This window comes from Haliotis cracherodii, unplaced genomic scaffold (assembly GCF_022045235.1).
Source record: "Haliotis cracherodii isolate W230 unplaced genomic scaffold, xgHalCrac1.p SCAF_11, whole genome shotgun sequence".
Classification (NCBI taxonomy): domain Eukaryota; kingdom Metazoa; phylum Mollusca; class Gastropoda; order Lepetellida; family Haliotidae; genus Haliotis; species Haliotis cracherodii.
Window position 1 is genome coordinate 8,272,384 of NW_027266266.1, and position 18,048 is coordinate 8,290,431.

Consider the following 18,048-nt stretch of genomic DNA (forward strand, 5'->3'; position numbering starts at 1 on the left):
CTTCACTGATGAAAGCCGGTTCTGTCTGTTCAGAGCTCAGGAAAGACAGCGTGTTTACCGCCGAAGGGGAGACGAACGGTGGCATGTTGCGTTCAGGAGGTCGTGCCGTATGGTGGAGGGGGTGTTATGGCGTGGGGAGCAACTTGTGCTGCCACGTGGTGTCCTTTATCAGCCCGAATCGTATGGAACTTCCTTGCAACCACCAACGTCAACATGTTGCCGTGGCCGGCACGTTCCCCAGACATAGAACATCTCGGGGATGTCATGGACCGTCGTGTTCGACAGCCACCACATCATCCAGCCAATCAGCAAGAACTGATCCAGGCCCTCCAAGAAGAATGGCGACGTATTCCACGTGACGTCATCAGACGACTGACTGTTTCTGTGTGCTGGAGAGTATTTGCGTGTCTTCAAGCAGGGGGTGGTCATATACACGCTATGAACGCGACGTGTCACTGAACTTGAGCGATTTTAGAGATGTGTGTCTTTTTCCAATTACTTTGAATGCTTGTTGTTGCTTCCCCATCTCAATTCTGACTCCTGTCATGCCAACATCGGATGCTGTATGACCGTCATTTTAAATGTTGATTTCATTGAGATTTTGATCTTTTCAATACATGTTACTTCATGCAGCTATCTTTTGTGTTGGTTTTAAACTAGAATTATTTAAAACTATGATAAAGGTTATTTTGGCCTTTAGTTAATATGCGGTAATAGTTATATACATGAATATGATGTTGAGGACCCTTTCACTAAACTACGGAAGCCTTTTAGGGCCATTTTTTTTTGTTTTTTATTTTTCGATACTATCTTGAAATTTCCAGATACTAAGTTGAAATTTCAAGAAACTAAGTTGAAATTTCAAGATGTTATCTTGAAATTTCAAGATACAGAAGTTGAAATTTCAAGATACTATCTTAAAATTTCAAGATACTAAGTTGAAATACAAGATACTTAGTTGAAATTTCAAGATACTTTGTATTAGATTTCAACTTAGTATCTTGAAATTTCAACTTGGTATCTTGAAATTTCAAGAAAGTATCGAAATAAAATAAAAAACAAATGGCCCTAAAAGTCTTCCGCACTTAACAACTTTAGCACTAAGGTAATCGTATATTACGTATATTTGAACTTTAGACTTTTAACCTTAGACCTTTGTTTAACGAAACAACTTTACCAGAGCTTAAACTAAGTTGCGATCAAATCCCAAAGTTGGTCCGACCCAACCTTAAATCAGTGAGGTTGACATTATATGTTTAATAATTTATATCTTTCAAATATAGGAGTTTATTTTGTTATAAGTATCTATATTTTCGAACTTAGCAGTAACATAGTCACACGTATCTACACTTACTTCATAATACAGTCCGTAGGGATATCTGAAAGCACCGATATGTGAGATGGATGTAAAAACCTGGGTTGTATACTCCCCAGGGAGTTGAGAATGATGACTGAAATGCTAACGGATCCACTGGTCGGGGAACAAATAAAACCGCATTTGAGCAGATACTAGTACCTGGATACCTGCGGTATATAAATGTATACTATTAAAAGCCATAATGTTTTTTTAAAATATCATGTAAAAACACGATAAACAATAACCTAACCTGAGAATAACCCGGACGGGTGACAGGTTTCCTGTGACTATTTGCATAAAGGTCAACACCTTGCCCCTCATCACGTGACAAGCAAATGAGTGACAGTTTCATGTTGATTAATTACAGGTAAATTAACATTCAGGTGTTAAATTATCTTCTCTGAGGGTTAGAAATGTCGGCACAGAATTAAACATCAAAGTCCCCTCCCCTGTCAAGCAACCTGAATAACTGAGTCTCAAGTTTCATCGACGTGAGGTGAATTTGGGTTTAACGTGGCGTCCAAGATTATTGCACTTATATAGCGACGTGTACGTGTGTGTGTGTGTGTGTGTGTGTGTGTGGTGGTGTGGTGGTGGTGGTGGTGGTGTGTGTGTGTGTGTGTGTGTGTGTCACGGAGGCGGTTAGTTTTATCGAAATCAGCGACTTCGGAGACCATGACCCCAGGGAATGTAACGAAAGGTTGAAAGATAAGCTGTGATTTCTTTGACGTTAATATTATCGTACTTATAAAGGTTGGGACCAACTTCATAAAGATGGCTTAGCGTTAAGATAGCGAGGAGGTTCAAGCAGTCTTTCTATACATCCGTCCGTATCACTTTCTACACAAGTTGGTTGTCCTGATCATCGTATACGCAAAGGGTCGGTGGTGTAAGGCGTTGATATTCGCCGTGCAGAGTTGCGCCCCCTTCGGTGCCAGGATCCGATTGCGTGGGTTCGAACTATGCTCCGTGCTTTGTCAGCACCACCCCCGCGTTTGTGGGTTTCATGAACGTGGTAAAAGGCGAAGACCTGCATCACTTTTCCTCCCACATCAGCTGACACCCCCTGATATGACTAGAATACTGTTAAAGCGGTAAATCCAATTCAGTCAGCCGTACACGAGAAGAACGGTGATATATCAGAATGTGATAATGAATGTACTTACCTGACATAAGAGCCTTGGCATAGTTTATCCTGGGTGAGTTGCATGTAGAATACGACGTGAATATATGGAATTACGTGGATATCTTGGGTATGACGTCACTTTGGTCAAACATTCTTTGACAGGGGATTCCTCAGAGATGACCAACAGTGTTCAATTTCCTGTGTTGACAAATAATTCTGGTTCCAAATTTTGTTTATGAAGAGTCGAAAAGACTTGAGTTTAGTTTTACTCATTAATGGTTTTTGAACTATGAAATAGAAAAATTATGTCCATCCAGTTAGCCTTCAAATTCATATGACGATTCCTTTCACAAAATCATTCACACAAATGAACTGCTAAAATACATTCTCTTTATTTTAATTTCACGGCTGACTTTATGTTTCTAAAAAGTTTGAATGTATAAGAGTGTTCAAACCCTTTTCTCATTTCAGTGTTTCAAGAAGGACAAATAACCTTTAACCTAAGGGAGATAACCGCTGACCCGTCAAAACAGATCCCGCGACTATCGTGAGCGATACTCTTCAAATTTCTTATCGGGGCCATCTAAACCTAGGTGACCAACGGTACAGGTGTTCCGGAATACAAATAACCAACAAACCAACGAAACGTGTATATCAAAGGGAAGTAACTGCTAGCGAACAAAGCAATGTTTCTAAAACTTATGTTCAGGTGGTCGTGGCGATGCGAGTCTCGGACCTGATTTCACCCGAACCTGATTCGAATGCTCGAAAAACTGTCACAGCCTTCTCAAGGTGTTTGATTAAGCTCTGAATGAATGGGGAAAATAACGAAAGCATTGTTATTTCATCAAATGCTTTGCGATAGGAGGCTCTGATTTGACAGCATGAAGCCGAGATTAATCTCAGACCCTCGTAGATAATGTTTGATAAGATCAGTCGTATAATTGATTTATTAACCTTCTCAATCAGGTCAAATCCCGCTTCAGTTGACTGTTTTATTTCCTTGTTTTATTTTAGTAATCCGAGACTGGAGCTTTAATAATTTAGTTTTATTCTCGATAAGACTTCTTCGAGAGCGTCAGCTGATTGGACAGGGTGAGGAATGCAGTGAATCGCGCGGAGATATTTTTCAATCATTTTTATTTGTTGGACTTTCTGCTCGTCGGTATTATTCATTGATAATAAGGACTCAGGTTTTCCTGTCTCCGAAGATCTTATTTGGGGTTATTTCGGAACCATGTGTTCTCTCAAGTTAAAACTTAATTCAAAATGTTGAACATGTGCCATTGAATGAACTTATCTTCGTTTTATGAGGTGGCGATTGTGTGCCGATCTTTATTTTTCACGGAACATTTGTATCTAAGGTCAGGAACCTTCTTTTCCTTGAAACCAAAGTTTTTATTTCGTTTGTATTGTCCATGTGTACTTTGAATTAGTTCATTTCGAGACCATAGAGTGTTAATATAGTATATGGTTCATTCCACGGGTATTTTCTATATAACCAATTTAGACTTTGTCCGGCGGATCGGCAATGTTCTTGTCCATTAACCAGTACCATCTGGGGGTAGGGGTGGGGTGGTGTGGGATGAGGTGGGGTGGTTAATCACTAAGTGTGAAATATAAAAACGAAAGAGGCACCGATACCGGTTCAGACGTAATGTGGGGTATTTATTGTGTGTTTTCTTTCGTTTGGTGTTGTTGGGTTTTTGGTTTTTTTTGTTCAGTTGTTGTTGTTGTTTGTTTTGTTTTTGTTGTTTTGTATTGTTGTTTTGGGGGGTTTGATTTTATTTTTTTTATTTTTGTTTGTTTGTTTGTTTGTTTGTTGTTGTTGTTGTAGTTTTGGGGTGTGTGTGTTGAGGTCGTGGATTACAAGACTTAAAATTAACATGCAGCCGTGCTGTAGCGGGAATATCGCTGATTGGGGAGTTAAACAATATTCACCACGCAAACATTCACTTTAAACGTACCATTTTCATTAATTTATTTAAACACTGCCATTTTTATAATTTTCCCCAGTTCAGTTTCGTATCCATATTAGTCACTTGTTTCAATAACTGTTCATTAATTTATAGCAACAATACTGGAAGATTGTACTTGTGTGTTGTTACGTAACATAAACAACTATATTTGGGACACTTGTTCTGGAAACAAACAATATGTAGCGTACATGTAGTATACAAATAGATAACCGCCACAACTAAATATTAAGGTTTTGTTCACCTACATTACACCATGACCTATTTATTACCAAGGGAGCACGTATGATCCCGTCGCGCATGGCACCGGAATTCCGTTTGCAGGGTTGCGTCCCTTAGGCGTCCCAGGATCCAAGAAGGTGGGATGGGAGCCAGACTCGCCCTGATTATGTTCCTTAGTTTGTCAGTACCACACCCGTACTCGCGGTGGTGGTCCACAGCTATGACCTGCAGCATTTAGGGCTTCCTCACTAGAAGCTGCCACGCCGTGACATATACTGCCCAAAGGAAGTTCGGGTACACCCGATTTATTCATATGACTACAGTTAATTGTCGTGGCTAGTCATGTGAAAAAAACCGTTCAATATCTTTTCCTGAAACTTTGCAGGTCTCTCAAGTACATGCTGAATTAGTGCCTTTTGCTATTTAGAAATTTTAGAATTTTGTATTTTTTTACGTTTCCATGGCAACAAGATGGACTTAGGTTCCAAACTCTTCTTTTTTTACAATTTCCATGACAAGTTCCACCTCGGTTAAAAAAGGTTTGGGTTTGTTTAGATTTAATTATGTCATAAATTCTGCAACAAGGGCGGGGGATAGCAATGCAGTGTTGATCACTGCACTTAGTACCCAACAACAAATTAATATTATTATTCATAAAAGGTGCACTTCGCTCCATGGAGCTGTGCCCATTTTCATACTGGTACCATCCTCGATTATCAAGTCCATTTTCTATTAACCCTTCTTTTTGGCTTTTCGAAGTCAGTGTTATTACTCCATCGTTATTGTGATCGTTTCTTTTATCCCCCCCCCCCCCCCCACCACCACCACCACCACCACACAATACACACACGCACACACACAAACACAATCCTCCACACACACACGATGCACACTAATACGCTGTGGTATAAATGAAATATACTTTAAAACGGCGATAAAACCCACTTACCCAAATACATTCATTTGCATTTGCAATTAAGGTTAAATTCAAATACCACTTTCGATCTATAAACTGTGAAGTCGGTGACTTTTGGGAAAGTTAAGACTTCAAGATCGATTATGCCGACGATGACACCACCAAAACGTACACCGCTAGCAAACAACGAGACAGGTTTTTATCGCGTCGTCTCGCGAGCACGTTTAAGAAGTGAGAATTTGTAAGCGAGGGCGGAAACGTCCCTGAATTACAACAATTACGCCAAGCATTTCAGCCGGGGGCTATCATTAAACAAACGTAAATTATAGGGGTTTAATTCGCAAATAATACAGAACTACAGAGTAAGAAGAAAGATTTTATTTTTTTAATCAAGTAAATCTTTTGCAAATTACGTAATGATTGACAGGCTAAAATAGCTAATTATGATCTTTCTTGACCAATTTTATCCAGAATTTTGCTCTAACAATGTCTGCTGGGAAAGCCTGGGACCCAATTTGTTACAGAAAGTCTAAATTAGCAATCTCGCCCCTTTTTTATTGTTCAGCGACGGTATCGCTTACCTTCCCGAAATCTGTTGTTTACATTCTCTTAACAAAATCATTAAATTTACCTTAAACGACCGTATTCAATTCACTTTTTTAATGTGATGAATTCGAGCGAAGCTGATTTTTCGTCGAATCGACAGGATTGTGAATGTTATCAAACCGCACATCACTAACGTTAACAGTAGTGAAATAAAGCTAGGAGATTGTATCAAGTCTTCACCGCACTGATTGAAATACAAATACTTAGGTGTAATTATTCGATTTTTTAGACAGATTTTTAACACTGGCAGATGTTGCACATATTTTGAAATTAGTCACGTGCATCGGAAGTGACCACAGCTTGGTGAATTTTCTGAACGGATAAACTGTTTCAATTTCACATTTTTATATTTTTCATTTTTTTATTTTTTTTATTTTTTATTTTGTTAAAGCTTAAAGCGTATTTACCACATAAAAGCCGTTTCATGTCGAATGATCGAACGATGAAAATGCAGGAAACCAGTTTGTTGAATTAAATCAGTTTACATGTGCTGACGGTTAGCAGTATCTTGAACAAATATGCCATATTTGTCTGAAACTTTTATATCTTTATTTTGTATGAGACTGAATGGCGCAGCAAAAAAATAGAATAATTGTGTTCCATTCTTGTTCATAATAATATGGAACAATATGTCAGTGGAACCACTTTCTCATTGTGTTAATTATGAACAAATAGCACGCATGCATGCGCTCACACAGACGCACAAAAGATGAAACAATATATGGTTGTATAATTAATGTACACAATAGAACACACACGCACATACACACGCACATGTATGCTTATCGTGTTCATGGAAATCTATCATATAATTCTGGATGTTTTGAACTGCATCCGGGGATGGAATGTGTCCCCCGGACCCATTGCAAGGCGGGAGACTCGACAGAAAAGTCATAGGGAGTCCGGGTTAGAAATGGTCCCCAGCAACGTATGCTGATCTAAGAGGCGACCAAGGATGGTCAGGGTCGGTGGCCCTGGTTGATGGTGTGTCATCGTACCCCGACAGCTTGTATCGTTGTTCATAACATCAATCACCGGGAAGCCTTTGGAAACTGCAGTAAGAGACTCCCCTCTCCCAACATCATTTATACAATTGGAAATTATAAAGCTGATCGGGAATATTAATAATATACGTATGACAACACTGCGTTTAACTCAACTGGAAATTCATTAAGATTACTTAACGCGAATAACCAAATAACAAAAAAATACCCTCCTTTTTGGAAAAACTGTGCTTGATGATTGCTACTTTTAAACTGCTTATAATGAAAAGGGACACACATTGGGTGTCCTCAAAAAGAATGTCTTATGTATTTATGTACTGTGTGTTATGTAACACAGCATGTATTATCTCACATCCAAACCCAAATCACTGGTTTGTCTGGTCCAGACCAACTGGAGTATTGCTGAGTGTGGCTTTAAACAACAAACAAACCAACAAAACATCCAAACCCGCTTTCGGTTAACGCTTTTTAGCAAGTCATGCGTCTACGTACACTCAGCGGAGTTGCCTCCTTTAGCTGTGCCAGGATTCTTAAAACGGCCTGATTATGACAGATGCAGCACAATATCAGTGCTCGTTGGTTTCAGCAAAAGGGTAAATGTGTGGCTTTACTTCAACATTAAGCTGACACATCGTCATACAACTGAAGTACTATTCAAAGCGACATTCAGGTTACCTCACTCACTCAAATGTCCCGAGAATCGCCTCTAACTCTACTCAACTATTACCAAGCTTTACTAGAACGACACAGTCCACATGGGCGTTGTATGCCGCCTACAGCCGGGATATTGTACAGTGGTGCTCTCAGAGTGTGGATAAACGGTGACTCACGGCGAGAGACAGAGAGGGGAGCAAACAGCTTAAAAAAACTCAAAATGCTCAAGCTAAAGTAAAAAGGTGTACCCTTGCGAGTAAATAAACAAACATGTAAATAAATAAGAGAAATAACATATCCAGTAATAACAAAGCATCAAACTACATCAGACCACACCTTCTACCCGTGAAGACCCAGGGTAGAATAGGTTTTCAGCAACCCATGCTTGCCGTAAAAGGTGACTATGCTTGTCGTAAGAGGCGACTAACGGGATCGGGTGATCAGGCTCGCTGACTTGGTTGATGCATGTATCCCAATTGCGTGGATCGATGCGCATGATTCAATCACTGGATTGTCTGGTCCAGACTCGATTATTTCCAGACCGCCGCCATATAGCCGGAATATTGCTGAGGAGGAAAGCCCGAAGTGATGCAGGTCTCGGACGTTTACCATTTGGTGAAACCCACGAGCACGGTATGGTGCTGACAAACCTAGAAACATAATTGGTGCGAACCGGGATTCGAACCCACAATCATAGGTTTCTGGCGTGCCCAAGGGACGCGACTCTGCACAGCGAATTCTTTAAAGGCCACAGTCAGGCGCATGAGCCCAAGCGTTGGAAAAACCTACCCGGGTTTTTAGGACACGTATAACTGTGTCTACCTATTTCTGGTCAGGATGTGTGCTCTTTTCTCTAAGTGCTGTCGATGTTCTCACAGTGCCCTTGGCCGCCGCATGTGGCGTTAAACAACAAACAAACAAACAAACACAGTGCCGTTAACGATTCCCAAATGACGTTTCTAAGTCAGTCGTGTTACAAACACATTGATGATCATGTCGGTGTTTAAATATAGGGCTACCTCCGATGCGCGAGCCGTTACGTTAACGCCCTACCCTATCCCGTCACCACCCACGCCCGTTTCCTTCCACCATGGCTGACGTGGTACAGATGTACCCCATTTTCAAAAGAATTCGAACCTTTTATATCCACACATATTTCAGCCCCTGTACAAGAGCAAAAACACATTCTCTGAAAATTAGTAATTTTTACAACACCAAACGTTTCAAATTCCATTCCAAATTCAAGACCGTTAGTTATACTTCTTGCACAATTTCGACCAAACTGTCTGAGATTACATGAGTGAAATAATCCCGCCTGCCCATCGTAGAGCCTTGCGTCAATATTCAAAAATTAATTCTTCAAAAACAGAGTATATCAGCACGGGCGATCTCAATAGCGCAGATTCAATCCGTGCGCAGTCTCATTTTCTCCTGGGGGGATTCCAAAGCTATGAAATATTGACAACCTTATCCGTGGCCATCTTGGGAACCCATGAACAGATTAACTTGTAGACAGCGATCGCCTAATAAGCTATGCCGTTTGAAGTACTTTTTTTCGGCACTCGAGATTTTGGTCTTTCGACACGAGCTTAGAGTTCGGGCAATCACCGAAAGTCAAATTAAACGCTCTTGTGCGCAAATCTGGAACGCGGGGTGAGGAATTTTACCTAATTCCTCTCACCTTCCGAGGAATATTCCTCTTCCGGCGTAATTAATATATACGAGGAAAATTACCCCGTAGCCCCGACCTCATTATCTCCCTTGGTTTAGCACGTGAGGCGGCAAGGAGCCCGGATGGTGTGAATGAACCGGCCGCACTTTCGACATTGTCACCGTGGGTGCGCGTTGAGGCTCACGATTTCTGGCAATCCGCGACTGTGCCTACCGGGTTCAACACGGGAATATGTAATTTTCATCGGATTGAGCGATCGGATCAATGTTATGCGACACGGACCCAGATTAGCTCAGATTAGGCAAGTTAAATCTATGAACGTTCATTACTCTCTATCAAGTTTCCAAAATGAGACTGTGCTAGTTGCGGTATGCATGGCTCGGCTTGCAGACACCACGACTAGCCGTCGATGTCAACATCCACATGACTAGCTGTCGATTTCGACAGCCATGACTAGCCGTCGATTTCGACACCCAACGGCTAGGCGTCGTCAACGAATAGTCATTCTTATGTCAGATAGACCAACGATAAGCCATTGAATGTGTTAGAGACACCCACAACTAGCCATAGGTTTCATCAGAAATACCCACAACTAGCCATAGGTTTCATCACAAATACCCACAACTAGCCATAGGTTTCATCGCAAATGCCCTCAGCTAGCGTGATAGATGTCGTTACAAATACCCACAACTAGCTATAGATTTCATCAGAAATACCCACAACTAGCCATAGATTTCATCACAAATACCCACAACTAGCTATAGATTTCAGAAATACCCAAAACTAGCCATAGGTTTCATCACAAATACCCACAACTAGCCATAGGTTTCATCGCAAATACCCTCAGCTAGCGTGATAGGTGTCGTTACAAATACCCACAACTAGCTATAGATTTCATCAGAAATACCCACAACTAGCCATAGATTTCATCACAAATACCCACAACTAGCCCTAGATTTCATCACAAATACCCTCAGCTAGCTATAGATTTCATCAGAAATACCCACAACTAGCCATAGATTTCATCACAAATACCCACAACTAGCCCTAGATTTCATCACAAATACCCTCAGCTAGCGTGATAGATGTCGTTACAAATACCCACAACCAACAACTAGCTTTAGATTTTATCAGAAATACCCACAACTAGCCATTGATTACATCACAAATAACCACAAGTTGCAGCATATTTTGCCACGGACACCGACCACAAGCCATAGATTTCGTCTCCGACACCTTCGACTATCCATCGATGTCGTCACGGACACCTTCGACTAGCCATTGCTTTCATCAGAAACCCACAACCATCCATTAATTTCGTCTCAGACACCCACGACTTGTCAAAGCTTCTGTATATCAGACACCCACGACTACCCATCCATTTTGTTAAATGCATCCGTGTCTTGCTATTGATTTCGTTACCTTCGAATAAACGTACCCTAGCAACGTAAACAAGTGGCTGATTGAATATTACTACGATGGCACAATCCATCACTTCGCATTCTGCAATGAGACAAGAACAGATGCAAAAAAATATCCTGCCTGAAATTCCCAAAAGGACGTTTCACCAAAGCGACTGGAGCGCCATAGAAACAAGGGGTTGACAGCATTAATCCTATGACAATCTATCAATTCGCAGACTGTAACGAGATCAAAACGGATTCAAGAAGATTTTGTGTCTTGGAATTCCCCAAAGGACATTCTACAAAGCGACCGTAGTGAAACGTAAACAAGTGGTTGATATGATATTACTTCGACGACACAATCTATCAATTCGCAGACTGTAACGAGACAAGAATGGATACAAGAAAATATTCTGCCTGAAATTCCCAAAAGGACGTTCCACAAGGCGACCGCCGCGCAAGGCGTATCGTGACGCCAACAGTAGAAGCGAACAGCAGTACCTATGTGTGGTATATCATAATAGTTGTAGTAGGGACATCCGGGTACCCAGGGTCATCCGTCAAAACCGATGTAGTTAGTGCACCATCACCAACACTAACGTTATTGCTTACAAATGTCTTTTACAGCTGCACGTGCATGCAGGCGGTTGGAGGCATTGGATGAATTACCGTAATTAACCTATCGGAAAACAGAAATGATCAATTCAGTTTTAGTATCGTCACAAATTAAGATAAATTGCTGCTCGTTGGAATTAAAGCGGACTTTATACTCCAGGGTGGCAATGACATATTACACTACAAAAACACAATTAGTTTAAATATTATGTTTAACAAATTTAAATCATTCGGAAAATTTACGAACCGGGTACAATGGTATCCGCATGCATCTAAATTAATATTGCTAATTTTAAACGTTATCATGTTTAGCATCGCCGCGTTGCTAATTTTTATTATGAGCTATTTACGACAGGTAACCATTTCTTTTGAAGTTGGCCGCCGCGAAGTTGATGGTCCATTTGGTAACATGCGAAAATAGTTTTTGCAGGTGATGTTTAAAAAAGAATAAATCGACTAGCATGTTTACATCACTGTAAACATAATCGCTGATAACGTCATTTGGTTCGAAAAGACACTACTGCGCATGTTTCGCTTGACTTGTGACAGCCTCGTAGAAGGACGTCTCAAAGAGAAAATATTCCATTGTTAAAAACAGGTTTGGTCACAAGCAGGTAGGCATACATATTGGTTTAAGGGGTTAATTTAAAGGTGGAAAGACTTTGTAGGTATGAAATATTATTTTAAGTTTTAAAACACATAAGTTGAAAGATTCTTCAAGATACTGCTGACGAAAGTTTTAAAATACACTGAGACCTTTTGACACAACCCCTTACAGGTGAGTGATTTTAATTACACCATTAGTGCGGGGAGTAGCAATGTTGAACACCTTGTGGGTCGAGGGATCACTTAAAATCGGCGCATATGCCATGATTGGTCGCTGTTGCTCGTTTGTCCACGAAATCACTGGTGCGTTTCCGTGGATATAATATCTTCGGCCCCTACATATGTCGACAGACTATTATGGTAATTAGATCAACACAACATCGTTTTTATGTCATGTAAATTAGGTGCAAAACGCAAAGATGTGTTTGAATTTACCTGCTAACCTCGGAACAGGTCAGGCTAACTTTTCATTGGGCGCCACAAAGGACTTACCCACTCAACGTTCGCTATATTTTAGCATTGAGATTTAGTGTTTTGATTTTCAAAACTTTCAATTTAAATGCATATTTGTATTGATTTTAACAAAATTTTGATTATTTAGTTTCATAGTTGATATTGCCAGTTCGTTTTGTTATGGAAACATGTGGTCTTAGCCTCAGGGCCTTGTATATCTGATTTTCTTTAGTTCAATCTTTGAAAATTCGTATGTGGCGATATAAATTCAAATTTGAGAGAAATGTAGATTTTTTACAGTAAAATAATTGCATTTTTTGCTAATATTCGGATTCTCCCCCGCGGGGTCGCAACATGTTGCCAACCCGAAACTTTTGGTTTGCACTGCTCACAGTGAGAGGGGTCGGGTAGCCTAGTGGTTAAAGCGTTCGCTCGTCACGCCGAAGACCTGGGTTCGATTCCCGACATGGGTACAATGGGTGAAGCCCATTTCTGGTGGTGTCCCCCGCCGTGATATTGCTGGAATATTGCTAAAAGCTGCCGAAAACCATTCTCACTCACTCACTGGTCGCAGTGAACTCCGTTTATCAGGAGTGTTCTAGTGCAAGGGAAATCGTGCGTGTTGACGTCTGGGTGGCCGGATTAAGCAAATCATTGTGACACAGCTACAATGATGATAGTTTTTGTTGTTGTTTAACGCCTCTCTCAGCAACATTCCAGTTATACGATGGCGATAGGAAATCGCCTGGACCTGACAATCCAGTCATTGATATTAACGATCCACGCTATCATTCAATTCACCGAGCATACCCGTGAAAATCCGGGGTAGAATAGGTCCTCAGCAACCAATGCTTGCCGTAAAAGGCGACTATGCTTGTCGTAAGAGGCGACTAAGGGGATCGGGTGGTCAGGCTCGTTGACATGGTTGAGGCATTTTATCGTATCCCAATTACGTGGATCGATGCTCTTGATTTCAATCACTGGATTGTCTGGTCCAGACTCGATTATTTACAGACCGCCGTCATATAGCTGGAATATTGCTGAGTACGGCGTTAAACAAACAAACAAATGAAAACAAAGTATGGCCAGGTGGTACATTTAACCGCCTCTTACGACCACCATAGGTATAGCTGGAGGTTAGCTCTAACCTGGAGACCGCCTCCGTGGTCTAATGGTAGAGCGTCCGCCCGGAGAGCGGAAGGTCCGGGGTTCGATCCCCATCCGCGTCAAACCAAAAGACGTTTAAAGATGGTACTTGTTGTTACCCTGTCTGTCGCTCGGCATTAAGGGGCTAAAACAAGGACTGGTCGGCTCGGAGTCAGTATACTGTGTCTGAGTGGGGTATTCATGTTAAACTGCGGCATTGTATCTCAGTGTGCCAGCACTATAAATCGTCATCAGTTTGGACTAGTAACAAATACACGTGCACGCACCTCGCTATATAAGTGCAATAATCTTGGACGCGACGTTAAATCCCATTTCACCTCACATCTAACCTGGAACCCCCAGGGGTGACAGTGGTGAGACTACCGGCCTGAGTTCCACTACATATGTTTTGTTTGTTTAACGCCGTACTCGGCAATATTCCAGCTATATGACGGCGGTCTGTAAATAATCGAGTATTGACAAGATAATCCAGTGATTGATATCATGAGCACCGATACGATTGGGATACGATTACGTGCATCAACCAAGTCAGCGAGCCTGACCACCCGATCCCGTTAGTCGCCTCTTACGAAAAGCATGGGTTGCTGAAGACCATTTCTAACCCAGGTCTTCACTGGACCACGGATCTGCATCATGGAACAGGGTAGAAGTTAATTTTCGTTGCGTATTGGCTTCGGTTCTCTCCCAATCAACGACAAATTGAGTCCTAAGTTCACCCATGCGTGAGTTCGAACCATACCACTGTCAGGGATACAGTGCTAGGGCACACAAGGACGGTGATAAATGATTACTTTTGTTTACAGTAAACTACGATTATAACGAACTCAAAGGGACTACTAATTTTAGTTCGTTATAACCGCAGTTCGTTATAAGCATATACACAGCATATTTATAACAAATGGCCGGGGGAAAAGTTCGTTATATCCGTCAGTTCGTTATAAGCGTGTTCGTTTTTAACGTAGTTTACTGTATTTTGAAATAAAGCTTGAACAGCCATCAGGTCTCATCCTATTCCTCCGGGGGTGGTCGGGTAGCCTAGTGGTAAAAGCGTTCGCTCGTCACGCCGAAGACCCGGGTTCGATTCCCGACATGGATACAATGTGTGAACCCCATTTCTGGTGTCCCCCGCCGTGATATTGCTACAATATTGCTAAATGGGGCGTAAAACTATACTCACTCACTATTCCTCCGACATTTCCACATAACAGATGTGTCCAATCTATCCCCACCCGGACACTGATTCTCCCTAGCACCTACTGAGTAGTATATCTTCATGAAATACTCATCAAAGCAGCGTTAAGCCTAACTCAATTGTACATTGTACTTGCAATTCGAAATTCGAGTGTACGGTCCAATATATTTAAAATTAAAAGCAAATCACAAAGATTTATGCTTCACCTGACATGTTTAATTCGCATCATCAGGATTCACCCTGATGCTACGAATGAACCCTGTACTGGGTAGTTTTCGGCGCTGCTTCACATAAAATTATATATATATATATATATATATATATATATATATATATATATATATATATATATATATATATATATATATATATTGAATCATGCTTCGATTAACTTCTTTCAGTGTGTGTAGATCCTAACACCTTTATCATTGATGATTGATGTTAATAAGTATATATACCTATGTTGTTCAGCACTATCCATCACTTGATTTGATAAAGGTGTTAGGATCTACACCGAAACGTCGCACTAATTGTAATAAAGAAGTTGTTCATCCATAGAACTTGTCTTTCTTCATCACACCAACTTTTAAATGCCACTGAAAGAAGTTAATCGAAGCATGACTCAATTTATATATATATAATTTTGTCTCTCTTCATGCTTCGATTAGTGCTATATGATATATCATAACACACCTCCGTACAAAGTTAACTAAAGTTCACAATATACACTTATATAAACTTTTCCCCCAAGTAGTCCCCCAAAGCGGGCCTTTGTTCAGGTCAGTCGTCCAATACCACAGGCCACTCATACTGGAAGCAGTCATAAATGTCAGTCAAAATCACAATAAACACATCATAAAAGTATACCAATGCTTTTGTAATTTTCTTTAACGATCTATCAGTAACCGAACTTACTCAAGGGATGACCACGGGCTAATTATAATTAAGAGAGCCAAACTGTACATATCTAAGCGGCAGTTAGGGCCATCTCCAAATGTGAACTGCCATCATAAATACTCAGCCCACTAACTGCATTCAGTCTTCGGTTATGATGGACGGTCAGAAATTCTTGCCCCTCCACACGCTAACCCCACATATAATTACACACAATACTCCCCAGCCCCTCCCTTGTAATGTAGCGCAGCACGATAACTGCTAAAATAGCTACTTGGGGTATTGACAGTAATTAAAGGGTGGGTGCACGTTTCTAGCGATGTCTTGAAACTTGAAAGCGAGAAACTTTAATCGACAAAATGTCCACATCATGGGTAATATTATATTTTAGCTGTGAAGTATTTAATGTGAGGGAAGGAATATTTGAAGTTTGGTTACGCAATTGCAAAGTTGACTTTTGTGTTGGTTGGTTCGGTCAAGCGTCTTTTCATGTGGCCTCAAACGCTGAGCCGGAGAAAATGATTGACATGTGAGCGTGTTCAGGTTCACGTGCTTGTGTATTTCAAATGTAGGTCGATGTGAGTTAAAAGTGATCGATGCAAATACGGAATAGGTACTTTTTGCCAAATAATTTTTAATCTGTGTTGGTTATCAAGTAGAGTTTATTTATTTTTCATCTACTTTTCTTGTACCATGCACACCGTGATATTGATGGGATATTGCTAAAAGTTGCGTAAAACCTCACTCACTCTTCAATACAGGTTTCCGGATGAGCCAAAATAAAAAAGTGGATTAGAGGCCGACTTAATGGGGATTGTCTGGTCAAAATGGCCCTTGAGTATGAACAGAATCTGGTGGTACCATATGGATGATCTATTAACCTATCAAATAGTTTTGTATTGTTTGAAGATAGTGAGTGAGTGAGTTGGGTTTAACGCCGTTCGTAACAGTATTCCAGTTATATCACGGCGTGTCAGCTTAATGTGGGAGGAAAGCCCGAAGTGATGCAGGTCTTTGACGTTTAACACATCGGTGAAACCCACGAGCACGGGTATGGTGCTGACAAACCTAGAAACACAATCGGAGCGAATCGGGATTCGAACCCACAACCATAGGTTTCTGGCGTGCCCAAGGGACGCAACTCTGCACAGCGAATCGCGGCGCCTTAGACGACTGGGCCACCCATGCCCCCGTTTGAAGACAGGAGGCCAGGGCTCAGTGGTCTCCGAGGCAACAATACGCTGTGTGGAGTTCCGTCCTGAGCTGTGCCAAGATCTACTGGTGGGTTCGATTCCCAGATTCTCCCTGATCATGAGCTCCAGTCGGTCACCATCATGCCATGCTGTTGGGTTTCACAAAAGGGGCGGATCGGTGGCATAGCCTAGTGGTTAAAACTTTCGCTCGTCACGCTGAAGACCAGGGTCTAATACCAACATGGGTACAATGTGTGAAGCCCATTTGTTGTGTCCCCCGCAGTGATATTGCTAGAATATTGCTAAAAGGGGCGTAAAACCACACTCACTCACTCACTCACTCACTCACTCAGGGAAAACGTCTTGGACCAGCTGCATTAACTACCTCAAGTTAGTTAAGAACCTGTTTAAACAGAATTAAAACCAATCCTATCACATTCATTAGGATACCTCTCCTCCAGGGCCCCGTTCCACAAAGCGATCTTAGCGCTAAGGTGATCGTAACGCCCATTCTTTAACACTGACTTACGACAGTCGTAGCGCTAAGATCGCTTTGTGGAACGGGGCCCTGGCGTAAAACAGAAATATGACGGCGGTGCAGAGCAATCCGCGCGGAGCTAGTGACGTACAGGTGTAACGCAGCGTCTCTTTGTTGGGTCCGGTCGACAAAGCAAAGCTAGCAGTGAAGATAAATAAAAAGTAAATTACAGACTCGTTCAAAGAAAAAATGTTCAAACAACATTGAGAAACAAGTGCCAACAATTGAAATTAAATTTCAACAAGATGTTACGATACTGCCGTGATGGAGAGCAGCCCGTGTTGTTTATACAGTATGTAGTCAAATTGTTGTTTTCATTTTCGCTTGTTTTGTTTCCAAATGAAATTGAGTAACATCTTGATTTACGAAACTATAAGATATGATTACTGACGTAAAAAAACAAACAAAAGAAAAGAATTGTAGGGCACTGCGGCGAATACATCCATTGTAGTCG